This window comes from Primulina tabacum, chromosome 4 (assembly GCF_025594145.1).
Source record: "Primulina tabacum isolate GXHZ01 chromosome 4, ASM2559414v2, whole genome shotgun sequence".
Classification (NCBI taxonomy): domain Eukaryota; kingdom Viridiplantae; phylum Streptophyta; class Magnoliopsida; order Lamiales; family Gesneriaceae; genus Primulina; species Primulina tabacum.
The window spans coordinates 12059254-12072565 of record NC_134553.1 but is presented as its reverse complement, the minus strand read 5'-3'; positions in this window follow the sequence as shown (position 1 = coordinate 12072565).

Sequence of the window (13312 nt, the reverse complement as noted above, 5' to 3'; positions counted from 1 at the left end):
AAGTTTTTGATTTTGGGATACAATAACTGAAGGAATTGAGCTCTATTTATAACTAATTCCTTCATTCCGTTTTATTAAAAAATCAACGTGGGATATGTGATTTATATTATTTTATTTAATGTGTGGGCCCCACCTCATTAATAAATCTCACCTAACAATTCTCCCACTTGAAGACTTGATTTCAATCATGTCTTCACACCATCAGTGCAGCAGCTCATACCTCCTTTGTTAGTCCAGGAGACCAACTGAAGTCAAACACAACTTCAGTTTTTCAATGATAACAGCCTTCGTGAGCATATCAGTTGGATTCTTGCTTCCAGGAATCTTCTCAAGCTTCAACTTGTGATTGATTCATTTCTTCATCTAACTTACCATGAAGAAACGTCGTCTTTACATCTAACTGTTCCAGATGTAAATCTTCTTTTACCATCAATCCAAGTACAGTACTGATAGTAGTTAACTTTACCACCAGAGAGAAAATAGCAGTGTAACAAATGACTTTCTTTTCACCTTTTACAACAAGTATTTCTTTGTACCGCTTGCTACTGTCATGTTTTAACCGGTACTCCCACTTGCTATGTAAAACCTTTTTACCTTCAGGAAGTTCTGACAACTCCCACATGCGATTGGTTGATAGTGAATTCATCACATCTTCCATGGCTAACTCCCACTGTTTCAAGGTCTCATAAACATCCGATTTATTTTTCATAAAATAAACCCAAGATTTCCTGCTCGAATCGTCAACAGTAGTGCCATAATATCTTGAGTGATCTCCAAGGGATGTCACAGGAGATGGTCCACATACATCAGTATGTACCAGCCCCAAATCCGCCGATTTCGGTTCTCTAACCTCTTTTGAAAAGCTCACATTTTTCTGCTTTCCAAAAAATACAGCTTCACACAGCTTGTGTTCAACGATCTTTAATTCCGGTAGCTTTCCGTTTGAAACAAGCATTTTCATTCCCTTCTCACTCGTATCCCCAAGCCTACTATGCCATAGACTTGAATTAGCTCCAGCATCCACAGCCGCTAATTTATTTCTCAAACTAGAAGTCATATAAAGTGTTCCCGTTTTCTTTCCCCGATCAACAATCATGGCTCCCTTTTTCACTTTCCAGGAACCATCACCAAATGTCACCTTATGACCTTCGTCGTCAAGCTGTCCCACTGAAATCAGATTGTGTGTCAACTTTGGTACATGCCTTACTTTGTTGATTTTCCAGACAGATCCATTTGTCATCTTCATCTGGATATCACCCATACCAATTATTTCCAAAGGTTTTCCATTTGCCAGGAAAACATTTTCGTAATCTCCCGCAATGTAATTATCGAATACCTCACGATTACCAGTGGTATGAAACGAAGCTCCCGAGTCCATAACCCAAGAATCAACCGGGCTTTCCATGGATAGTAATAGAGCATCATGTACCTCCTCAGTAACAACATTAACGTCGTTCTTTGTTGATTTGCAATTCTTTTTCATGTGACCAGTCTCACCACAGCTCCAGCACTTCACATTCTTTTCAAAGTTGCTTTTGTCTTTTCTATTTCTTGATTTGGACCTACCATGCCATTGGTTAAAACTCTTTTCGTCACTCCTGCCCTTTCCTCTATTCTCGAGATTTAGAGCAGATCTCGATGATGTTCCTTCACCCGAATCCATCATGCGAACTTCTTCAGCAAGAATTTGATCTCTGACATCGTTGAATTGTAGCTTTCTTTTTTTAACAGAGTTGTTAACCGCTGCCCGCATAGGTTCCCAATTGTCTGGTAAAGACGCCAAAAGAATAAGTTCCCGAATCTCATCATCAAATTTAATTTCAACAGATGTTAGCTTTGAAACAATCGTGTTGAATTCATTAATGTGTTTAGCCACCGATGCATCTTCTCTCATCTTCAAGTTAAATAACTTCTTCATGAGATGTACTTTATTATTTGCCGATGGCTTTTCGTACATGTCCGACAAAATGGACATCATCTCCTTCGTTGTTTTTGCCTCCGCCACGTTATGTGCCACGTTCTTCGTTAGAGTCAATCTTATTACACCTAACACTTGTCGGTCAAGAAGTTTCCAGTCATCATCCTCCATCTTTTCCGGTTTTTTTCCTGATAGAGGTTGATGCAGCTTCTTACTGTACAGATAATCTCTTATCTGTAACCGCCATAACGAAAAATCTGTTCCGTCGAACTTGTTGATTCCCGGTCCTGATCCATCATCTTCGGCCATCACTTCTCTAGCCTTAGCAAAAAATCTAAAAAATCTTTTCTGATGTGGAAGATCAGACAAAGCTGCAACCACAGAGCATACTGAGAATTCTTAAGAATTTTCACAACAAGGCTCTGATACCAATTGTTGGGAAATTACACCGAAGCGATGCCGACCACGATGATAAAAATATAGTACCCAAAAAATGCGGAATAAAATAACCAACAAGAACACAAAGATTTACGTGGTTCACCCAATATAGGCTACGTCCACGGAGCACTGCAACTTTTATAACTAGAAAAAATATTACAACAAGTGTATACACCAATACACTCAATATTTCTCACTCCTAAACCCCGAGTATACCGAGAAAATAATTTCTCTAACTCACACAAGAGAATTCCCGCACTCAAGAAAAAAATACTTTTTTTTTCTATGCACTCTCTTTTTATCAAAGCTGAAAAGTTTTTGATTTTGGGATACAATAACTGAAGGAATTGAGCTCTATTTATAACTAATTCCTTCATTCCATTTTATTAAAAAACCGATGTGGGATATGTGATTTATATTATTTTATTTAATGTGTGGGTCTCACCTCATTAATAAATCTCACCTAACAAGTTCAACATTTATATATATACAATATCCTATCACAATACAATACACACTTTTACAATATGAAACATGATTTCTAATATTCCCCCTACTCGTACAGATTGAGAACACCAAGCTTGGACAAAAAATAAGTATGTTTCCCCTTTCCCAAGGCCTTCATGAATATATTAGCAAGTTGTTGGCACGAGGGAATGTGCTATGTTATCATCTTCTTTTGGATTTTTTCTTCGAATCAAGTGGCAATCTACTTCGATGTGTTTAGTCCTCTCGTGGTATAATGGATTTGCAACAATATCCAATGAAATCTTACTGTCACATAACATAATACATGATGATTGAACTGAACTCTCATGTCCTTCAACAAACCAAATATCCAAGTGGTTTCACATGTTGATGCCATCGCTCTATACTCTGCCTCCGTTGATGAACGGGACCGTATGTTTTGTTTTTCTGTTTTCCAAGAGATCAAGGAAACACATAATATGATGCAACCAGTGACATATCTCCTGGACATAGGGCAAGTTCCTCAATCCAAGTCACAAAGCGATTTTAAGTCAAAAGTGTTATTTGATTGCAATAAATTCCTAGACCTGTTGATTTTTTCAGATATCAAACCACCCTCATGGCTGCTTCCATATGAGACACCTTCGGCTCATGCATAAATTGACTTAATACTTGGACTGCATAACATATTTCTGGTCCCGTGATTGTAAGGTATATATGTCGACCCACCAATCTTTTATACAAACTGGCATCTAGCAAAAGAGTATCATCAGAGTTCTGCAGATTGAATGTTGCTTCATTTTCATCTATTGTAAGTCTCAATTCTGTGCCACTGGTGTATCAAAAACCTTAGCCTGTGACAACCCAGTTTCTGCTATTAACTCAAGTGCTTCTTTGGTTTAAGCAAATTCTCTTCTTGGACCAAGCCACTTCAATTCCCAAAAAATATCTCAAGGAACCAAGGACCTTAAATAGAATCTCTGCATGCAAATGATCTTTAAGTGATCTAATGGATGTAGCATGATTGTCAGTGATGAAAATATAGTCAACACATACGAATAAAATTGTAACATTAGTGCCAATATTTTTTACAAATAAGGAATGATCATTTTTTTTTATTGTTGAAAACCTCCCTTCATCATGATAGAAGCAAATTTATGATTCCACTATCTTGATGCCTGCTGCAACCCATACAAGGACTTGAGCAGTCTGCACACTTTATACTCCCCTTTAATCTCATAACCTTGCAATGCTTAAAAGAGATCTCACTGTGACTATTTTTGCAACAGGTGAAAAAGTGTCATGGAAATCTACACGATACTACTATGTGTAACCTTGGCCACCAACCTAGCCCTGAATCTATCCACACTACCATCTGCATGATATTTGATTTTATATACCAATTTATTTCCTATATCCTTCTTTCCTAGAGGTAAAGCAACAATCTCCCATGTCTTGTTGGCCTCGAGGACAAATTCCTGATCCATTGCTAACTTCCACTTAGGATCATTGATCGCTTCATGGTAAGTCATAGGTTCTTTTAAAGCAGAGGTGGATGCCAAGAAGGTTTGGTAAGAGAAAGACAAGTTTGACTAGGACAGAAAATTAGAAATAGGATGTGAGGTTGATGGTTGAAGGATAGTAGGACAAACAAAATATTTTGGCAAAATAGGTGGTAAATATTGCCTTATTGACAACCTGCGGGTTGGATGAGGTGGTGGGCTAGGTAAATGAAAAAACATTTGGGCTAAGAGAGAAAGGTGTACCAAGGATTGTTGATGCATATGGAGGCAATGTATCATTAGATTCAGTGGGTTGTTGTAAGAAAACAAGTGCAAGAGCAGGAGAATAATGAAAAAGAAATATTGATTCACAGAATTGAACATCTCGAGAAACGATTTTTTTCATGCAATAAGATTGAGTAGCTTGTAACCCTTTCGAGTATTAGAATAGACAATAAGGACACAAGGATTTGCCCTTGGGGAAAACCTATGGTCTCAAGGAAAAACAGATGCATAACAAAGGCACCCAAAGAACCAGAGATGAGAGTAGGCTGGAGGTCTTTTTAATAGCATTTCATAAGGATTTTTTGAATTCAACAAGGGTGTGGGAGTCCTGTTGATCAAATAACAAGCTGCCATGACACAATCATCCCAATATTTGTGAGATACACTGGTCTAAAACATTAAGGACCTGGTTTATTTGGACTATGGGCATATTGTGCAGTGAGGCAAGTTAAATGTCTTAGGAATGAAAGGGAACATGCGCATTCGAAATAGAGATGGGTGACAAAGCCTTTGATATCAAATCAAGTCCTTTGTATTATCCATTTGTTCCATATTTACATCAAAATTAAAGGACTTACAAGAGGATGAGTTACAAGCATTCAACAACCTGTTGGAATCATCATAACAAAAAAAAAAAAAACTTGGTAGGATCTAAGTAGTACAATCCATTTATTTCCTCACCAATCCCCATTGTCTTCCCAAACCACAGTCCTGAAATATACAAAAATGAGGGTAGAAAGTCAAGAAGCAACTTTGACCTTTGGAAATCATAGACACAGAGAGTAGATTAAAATCAAAGGCTGGAACATAAAATGTGTTATGAAGAGTGAAGGTGTTGGTTAATCTAACAGACCGCAACTTAGCAGCATGAGTGGTATGACCATTTGAAAATTTCAGTAAACCTGCAGTGGAAGTGGTAATAGAACCAGAATGATGTAGACCATGTTTTTTCCAACCATGTGATCATTTGCACCACTGTCAATAATCCAATGTGTATTCAAATTTTGAGAATGAGATAGGTGATTACTTGACCGACAAGGAATTTCGCTACCTTAGGATCGTTATGGTTACGGGCGCGATTTACTGGGGTTTCGCTCGCCGACTCCCCTATTATCAGGTCACCAAATTCCTTGAGCTTCCGGCACTGGGCAGGCGTTAGCCCCTGTACATGGTCTTACGACTTTGCGGAGACTTGTGTTTCTGATAAAGAGTTGCCCGGGCCTGGTCACCCATGTTGACAAGAGAATCTGTAACATACCGTACTTTTTACTACTAAAATTTGCGGAAGAATTAAAAATTTTCTGGAATACGAAAATAAAAGCAATACGGTCGTCACTACATCGTCCGTTCACCAATAAAAATTTGCTGACAAAATGCTTGTTTCAAACATCGTAACCCACATCAAATCAGAGTATTTTAAACTACATAAAATTCGTAAAAATAACGTGGGCGGTCCTCGGGTTTAGCCTCCCGCTCAGTCCAAGCCTGCTCCTTGGTCCCCACCTCCTGTCTCCTCATAAACATCCTCACCTGCATCGATCAAGTCTAGTGAGTCTAAAGACTCAACACGTATAAACTGGAAATAACGAGTATTACATAATAAAACCACATGCAACTTTAAAATATGACATACATACTTGAAACTTGAACTTGCACTAAACTGAACATACGTGCATTACATAGACGTGCCATAACGTGAACTCTTCATAAACATGCTTGCATACTGGTACATACTTGAACATACATTAACTTCATAATTTTGCGTAGAGAATGTTTCAAAGCAAGTGACCCATATCATAATCGCCTAATCAGACTAAACCACAGTACTGGGATGACAGGGACGTATCAACTGCCACATACATGAGATCCCCGTTCATAATTTAACGGGCTGATTGGTCCACGTTCATGATTTAACGCTTTCCAATCACGATCTAAACCCGTTCATGATTTAACGGGGTGGAGAGGTCCTCGGCCGCATTCACCGACTTTCAAACCCATTCATAAATTGGTCACAAGACATTTAGCATATCTCAAAAATTTAAAAATATTTTCTTGCACGTCGAACATACTTGGCGTTGAGGGATTCGGTGGACTTTGATCGGGGCCGTTGCTGCACATACTAATCACGAATTTACATGCTTAACTTGCATTGCTTAGACGTAGGTACACATGCTCACCACCAAACTCCATCAACACTTAAGGCGTTCTAAGACACTCGGGAATTGACCTCATTTAAATCAATGTACTAAACCATCACAAGAAATCCCAAAACAAACGATTAAGTTTTCCCCAATATATGAGGTACACGGACCCCGGGACTGGGTCCGTGTATGGGTCCGTGTATGTGCGCAAAGAAGGTACCAACAAAAGGAAAGGACACGGATCCCGTGCCCTGGTCCGTGTGGTGGTCCGTGTACTCTCGCAAAAAGGATAGTCAAGAAGAAACAAAGACACGGACCATGTGCCAGGGTCCGTGTACTCTCGTTGGACGCGAACTCACGAAAATCCTGTACATGTCCTGCTTACATTCTAGACTTTTTCGTACGGACCATGAACCGACACCTCGAGACACATCCTAACATGCCATAACATCAAACCAACTTCATACAAGCACCCAAAGCAATGACGTCCACCTTACGACACATACAATTCAAAAACGTGGCAATTGACACCAAATCGGTTCCTACGACTTCTAGTGTATTCGAGTGCCTCTCAACAGCGAACGACATGTCAAATAACAACCCAACATCATACTGATCATACCTAGACGCAACAACGATCACCCGTCGATCCCCAACGAAGCCTGTAACAATAAAATCTCAAAAACGCATCAATACATAATTTTATGAAAAACGCATTTTGAGCAGTCTCACGAAAAACGTCATAACTCACTCAATTTTTATCCAAATATTTCGAATTTACTGTCAAATCGAAGGTATCAAAAAGTTCTACAATTTTTGCGTTGAAAGTTTTCTCAGAATCATGATCGAAAAGTCGCAGTATTTAAAAATACAGTAAAAACGAGTTTTCAGATCTAGAAACTATTTCAAAACTGATCCAAACCAATTTCCGCTCAAACGACGAAGGTCACACATAAAATTTTACGCATAAAAATAACACGACGCATAATATGACGAGATCGATGCAGAAATAACAGAATATACGTGCCTTTTGATGATAAACTTTACCGAAACGGCGATACCGAAGCGGAGAAAGAAGCGAGGTTGATCCGGGACGAGCGTGACACTAAATTCTTTGAAGAAAACTCGACTAAATCTCGCAGGATTTCCAGAAGAAGGGGCGGCTGCTATTCTTCTATTAGAACCCTAGTTTTGTTCTCAAACATAATAAAACTGATTTGCAAATATATGTGTGTGTGTGTTTGAGGCGTGTGAAAACATTTTTGTGTGTGTGTAGCGTGAGTTTTGAAATAATTAGGGACTAAAATTTGCTCATTTAGAAATTATCAATTTAATTAAAAATGCTAATACACCTCTAACTATAACCAATTCCTTAATTAAAATTAAACACACACTCATTTATAAAATTCTCTAATATGCAAGATAAAATAAGCAATGCTAACTTAAAAGTTTTAAAACTCTAAATCCCTAAATTAATAATTTAGGCTTTAGAATACTAAAACTTAATAAATTATCTAAAACGCCCCATTCTTGACTAAAAATTAAAATACCCCTCTTTTAAAGTACCCAAAAATCGTCACCGGTCTTTTCCTCGATCTCGCCTCGAGTAATCGCCTGAAACAGGAAACTCGAAAACATTTTAACGTGCATCTCATAAACATAATTAATTTAAAATAATGCATTTAAATAAATCATGCATGACTAAAACTTAATTTAAACTTAAATAAATGCTTTAATAATTAAATAAATGCATGTGTTATACGTGTATTGAATTTGGGCACTACAGTTCTTCCCCCACTTATAAAAATTTCGTCCTCGAAATTAAATCTTACCGAACAACTCCGGGTAGCGAATTCTCATGTCTGCTTCGGCTTCCCAAGTGGCCTCCTCCACTGATTGATTTAGCCACTGGACTTTGACCAACTTGATCACTTTGTTTCGAAGTCTCCGCTCCTGTCTGTCTAGGATTTGGACGGGTCTTTCCTCATAAGACAGATCTGGAGCCAACTGCAACGGTTCATAGCTAAACACGTGCGAAGGATTAGCTAGGTATTTCCTCAGCATCGAGACGTGGAACACATTGTGTACCCCGGCCAGACTCGGCGGAAGGGAAACACGATAAGCTAGTGTCCCAACTCTGTCAAGGATCTCGAACGGCCCAATAAACCTTGGACTGAGCTTGCCTCTTTTCCCAAATCTCATAACACCCTTCATGGGCGATATCTTTACAAAGACGTGATCACCCACGGCAAACTCTAGATCTCTTCTCCTCTTATCAACATAACTTTTCTGACGGCTCTGGTTCATCCTGTCTCGGATCTTGACCACCACATCTGCAGTCTGCTAAACTATCTCCGGACCAAGTTCTGCTCTTTCACCAACCTCATCCCAATGAACTGGTGATCTACACTTCCTTCCATACAACGCCTCATAGGGAGCCATACTTATAGATGATTGGAAACTGTTGTTGTATGTAAACTCCACTAGAGGTAGCTTCGATTCCCAAGTCCCCTGGAAATTGATCATACATGCTCGCAGTAGATCCTCTAAAATCTAAATCACTCGCTCAGACTGGCCATCTGTCTGCGGGTGAAAAGCGGTACTGAAAAGTAACTTCGTCCCCATGGCTGCATGTAAGCTCTTCCAAAAGGACGATGTAAACCTCGGGTCCCTGTCGGATACAATAGAAACTGGGATCCCATGCAATCGAACTATCTCCTTGATATAAAGCTCCGCGTACTGCGTCATGGAGAAAGTCGTCTTCACTGGCAAGAAGTGCGCTGACTTAGTGAGTCGATCCACTATAACCAAAATAGAATACGATCCTCTGACTGACCTCGGCAAACCAACCACAAAGTCCATTGTAATATTCTCCCATTTCCACTCTGGGATGGGGAGTGGCTTAATCAATCCTGCTGGCCTCTGATGCTCTGCCTTCACCTGCTGAAAAGTGAGGCATTCAGACACAAATCTGCGGATGTCTCGTTTCATCCCTGGCCACCAATACAGAATCTGCAGATCCTTGTACATTTTGGTACCTCCTGGGTGAATGGAATATGGAGATGCGTGTGCCTCTGACAGAATGTCCTCTCTGATCGAATCAACGCTAGGCACCCACATTCTATCTCTGTATCTCACAATACCCTCTGACACTATGTAGAGTACACTGCCCTTGGCTTCATCCTTCAGCCTCCATTTCTGTAACTGCTCGTCTGAAGGCTGACATGCCCGAGTACGGTCTAGCAGAGAAGATTGGACTGTTAGATTAGACACCCTCGGAGCTCTACCCTTGCGATAAACTTCTAAACCAAACCTCTGGATCTCAGACTGAAGAGGTCTCTGAACTGACAACTGAGCTATGACTGAAACTTTCCGGCTCAAGGCATCTGCCACTACATTAGCTTTCCCCAGATGGTAGCTAATCTCACAGTCGTAGTCTTTCACCAACTCTAACCACCGTCTCTGCCTCATATTCAGTTCTTTCTGTGTGAAGAAATACTTGAGACTCTTGTGATCCGTGAATATCTGGCACTTCTTGCCGTACAAGTAGTGTCTCCAAATCTTCAATGCAAAGACGACGGCGGCTAATTCTAAATCATGCGTCGGGTAATTCTTCTCTTGCACCTTTAACTGTCTGGAAGCATAAGCTATCACCCGACCCTGCTGCATCAAGACTGCGCCTAAACCGAGCTTAGATGCATCGGTGTATAGCACAAAATCACCTTGCCCCGTTGGCATGGTTAACACTGGTGCTGAAACAAGAGCTTGCTTCAAAGTATCGAAGCTCTTCTGACACTCGTCACTCCACGCAAATTTAGCATTCTTCTTGGTCAGTGAAGTGAGTGGCACTGCTATCGAAGAAAACCCCTGAATGAACTTACGGTAGTAACCGGCTAAACCCAGAAAACTGCGGATCTCAGAAGCATTCTTCGGTTCAACCCATTCCTTAACGGCTGCTACCTTTGCTGGATCCACCTCAATTCCACTGCTAGACACTATGTGACCCAAAAACGCTACCCTTTTCCAACCAGAATTCACACTTAATGAACTTCGCAAATAACTTGCGACTCTGCAAGGTCTGCAAAACTATCTCCAAATGCTGGTTATGCTCCTCATGGCTATTCGAGTAGATAAGAATGTCGTCAATGAACACTATGACGAATTGGTCTAAGTAGGGCTGAAATACTCGGTTCATCAAGTCCATGAAAATTGCTGGAGCATTCGTAAGTCCGAACGGCATCACTAGGAACTCGTAATGCCCATATCTGGTCTTGAAGGCTGTCTTGTGCACATCTGCCTCTTTCACCTTCAGCTGGTGATACCCTGATCGAAGATCTATCTTAGAGAACACCGTGGCTCCCTGCAACTGATCAAACAAGTCTTCGATCCTAGGAAGTGGGTACTTGTTCTTTATCGTTACCTTGTGCAACTCCCGGTAATCGATGCACAGTCTCATGCTCCCATCTTTCTTTTTCACAAAAAGCACTGGTGCGCCCCACGGTGAGAAACTGGGGAGGATGAATTCCTTGTCCAGAAGCTCCTGTATCTGCTGTTTGAGTTCTAACATCTCAGCTGGAGCTAATCGGTATGGTGCCTTAGAGATTGGCACTGTACATGGCATAAGATCGATTGCGAACTCCACCTCTCTCTCTGGTGGTAGACCTGTGACGTCGTCAGGAAAGACGTCTGGGAAGTCTCTGACTACTGGTACATCTGATATAGACGGAGCGGGTGCTTCAGGTGCTGAAATAATGCTGGCCACGAAAGCCTGACACCCCTTAGAAATAATTTTCCGCGCCTGCATGCAGGAGATCATGCGAGGGAAACTTCTCCACCTATCTGGCTCAAATAGAAACTGCTCCATTCCCATCGGTTTGACCAACACTGATCTCTTCTGAAAGTCAATCAGAACTCTGTTCTTCGTCAACCAGTCCATACCCAAGATAATGTCAAAATCTGGCATCGGCAATATTATCAGGTCTGCATACACCAGGCGGCCCTGCAGTTCTAGATCAATGTCTCTGATCCATGCTGGTAGCTACCAGTTCTTCCCCTGATGGGACTGTCACTGAATAATTCACGTCGAGTCCAATAGTCTTGATAGTCCAAGTGACTAGCAAATGTTTCCGAAATAAAAGAATGGGTGGCTCCTGAATCTATCAAGGCCTGAGTAGCTAATCTCTTAATAAAAATATTTCCTGAGAGACGTTAGCACAACACAAACTTATATCCCAAAATTCTAACATTTAATCCTAAGCATAGTAGAAAATTAATATCCCAAGTCACTCAAAAATATAACTATCACACTAATAATCCCAAGTAAAATTCCACATGCAAGGCAAAATAATACTGAGCTTAGGTAGAAAAGTTTACCTGTCAGTAAAGTCGTGTCTGGGTTCGCCTCCTGTGCATGCATGGCGAACAACCTGCCCTGAGTTGGCTGCTTCCACTGTGGGCACTCTTTCAACATGTGGCAGTTGCTCCACATTTAAAACATTTCCCGGATCCCCATAAGCATTGTCCGGGATGCTGGCGATTGCATTTTTGGGACACTGGAAAGTTCCCTGGCTTCTGAAGCGTCCCCTGCTGCTGGATTGGACCCTTACTCTTTCGCGGTCCTTGATATGGCTTCTTCCGTAGCGGCCCTTGATACGGTTTCTTAAACTGGGGCATCTGATGCTGCTGCTGCTGGTGTTGCGGTGGTGCCTGATAGGGCCTCTTGCCTTGCCTGTCCAACTCGATATCCCACTGATCCTGCTCTGCCGCTAGTGCTCTAGATACGGCGACTGCATAAGTAGTAGGACCCGCAACTCGGACATCACGGCGCAATATCGGCCGCAAACCATCCATGAAATGCCTCAACTTTGCCTGGGCATCATTCGCAATGAGGGGTACGAAGTGACACCCCCTCTCAAACTTCCTAACAAACTCCGCCACGCTGCTATCCCCTTGGCGCAACGTCATGAACTCTCTGGTTAGGCGAGAGCGTACTTCCTCAGTGAAGTACTTTGAGTAGAAAACCTCTTTGAACCCATTCCAAGGCAGTACTTGCAAGTTGACTGCCACTGACGCACTCTCCCACCATAGTCTGGCGTCCCCTGTCAGAAGGAACGTGGCGCACCTGACCCGGTCTGCATCAGCCAGTTCCATGAAGTCGAAGATTACCTCGATGGACTTAATCCATCCTTCAGCTACCATCGGGTCAGTGGTACCCGAAAACTCCTTTGGGCTCATACGTCTGAACCTCTCGTAAACTGCTTCCGGTCTGGGCCTCTCCCCCGCATCTACTGCAGTCTGGTTCCTCGCAAACTGTGCGAAGAACTGCGTCATACCTGCAAGCATCTGAGCTTGCATATCCGGAGGTGGAGGATTGGCCCTCTCCTCATTTCGGGCCTCTCTGTCCTCTTCCCTTGCTTCTCGGTTAATCAAGCGTCTAGGAGGCATACTGTTCCAATAAATTACCCAACACATAAGCCCCACATGCATGAACATGATATAAACAACATAAGATGTACGTATATTGAACTTAAAACAGGGGCATGCTGAAATCATGACTTATT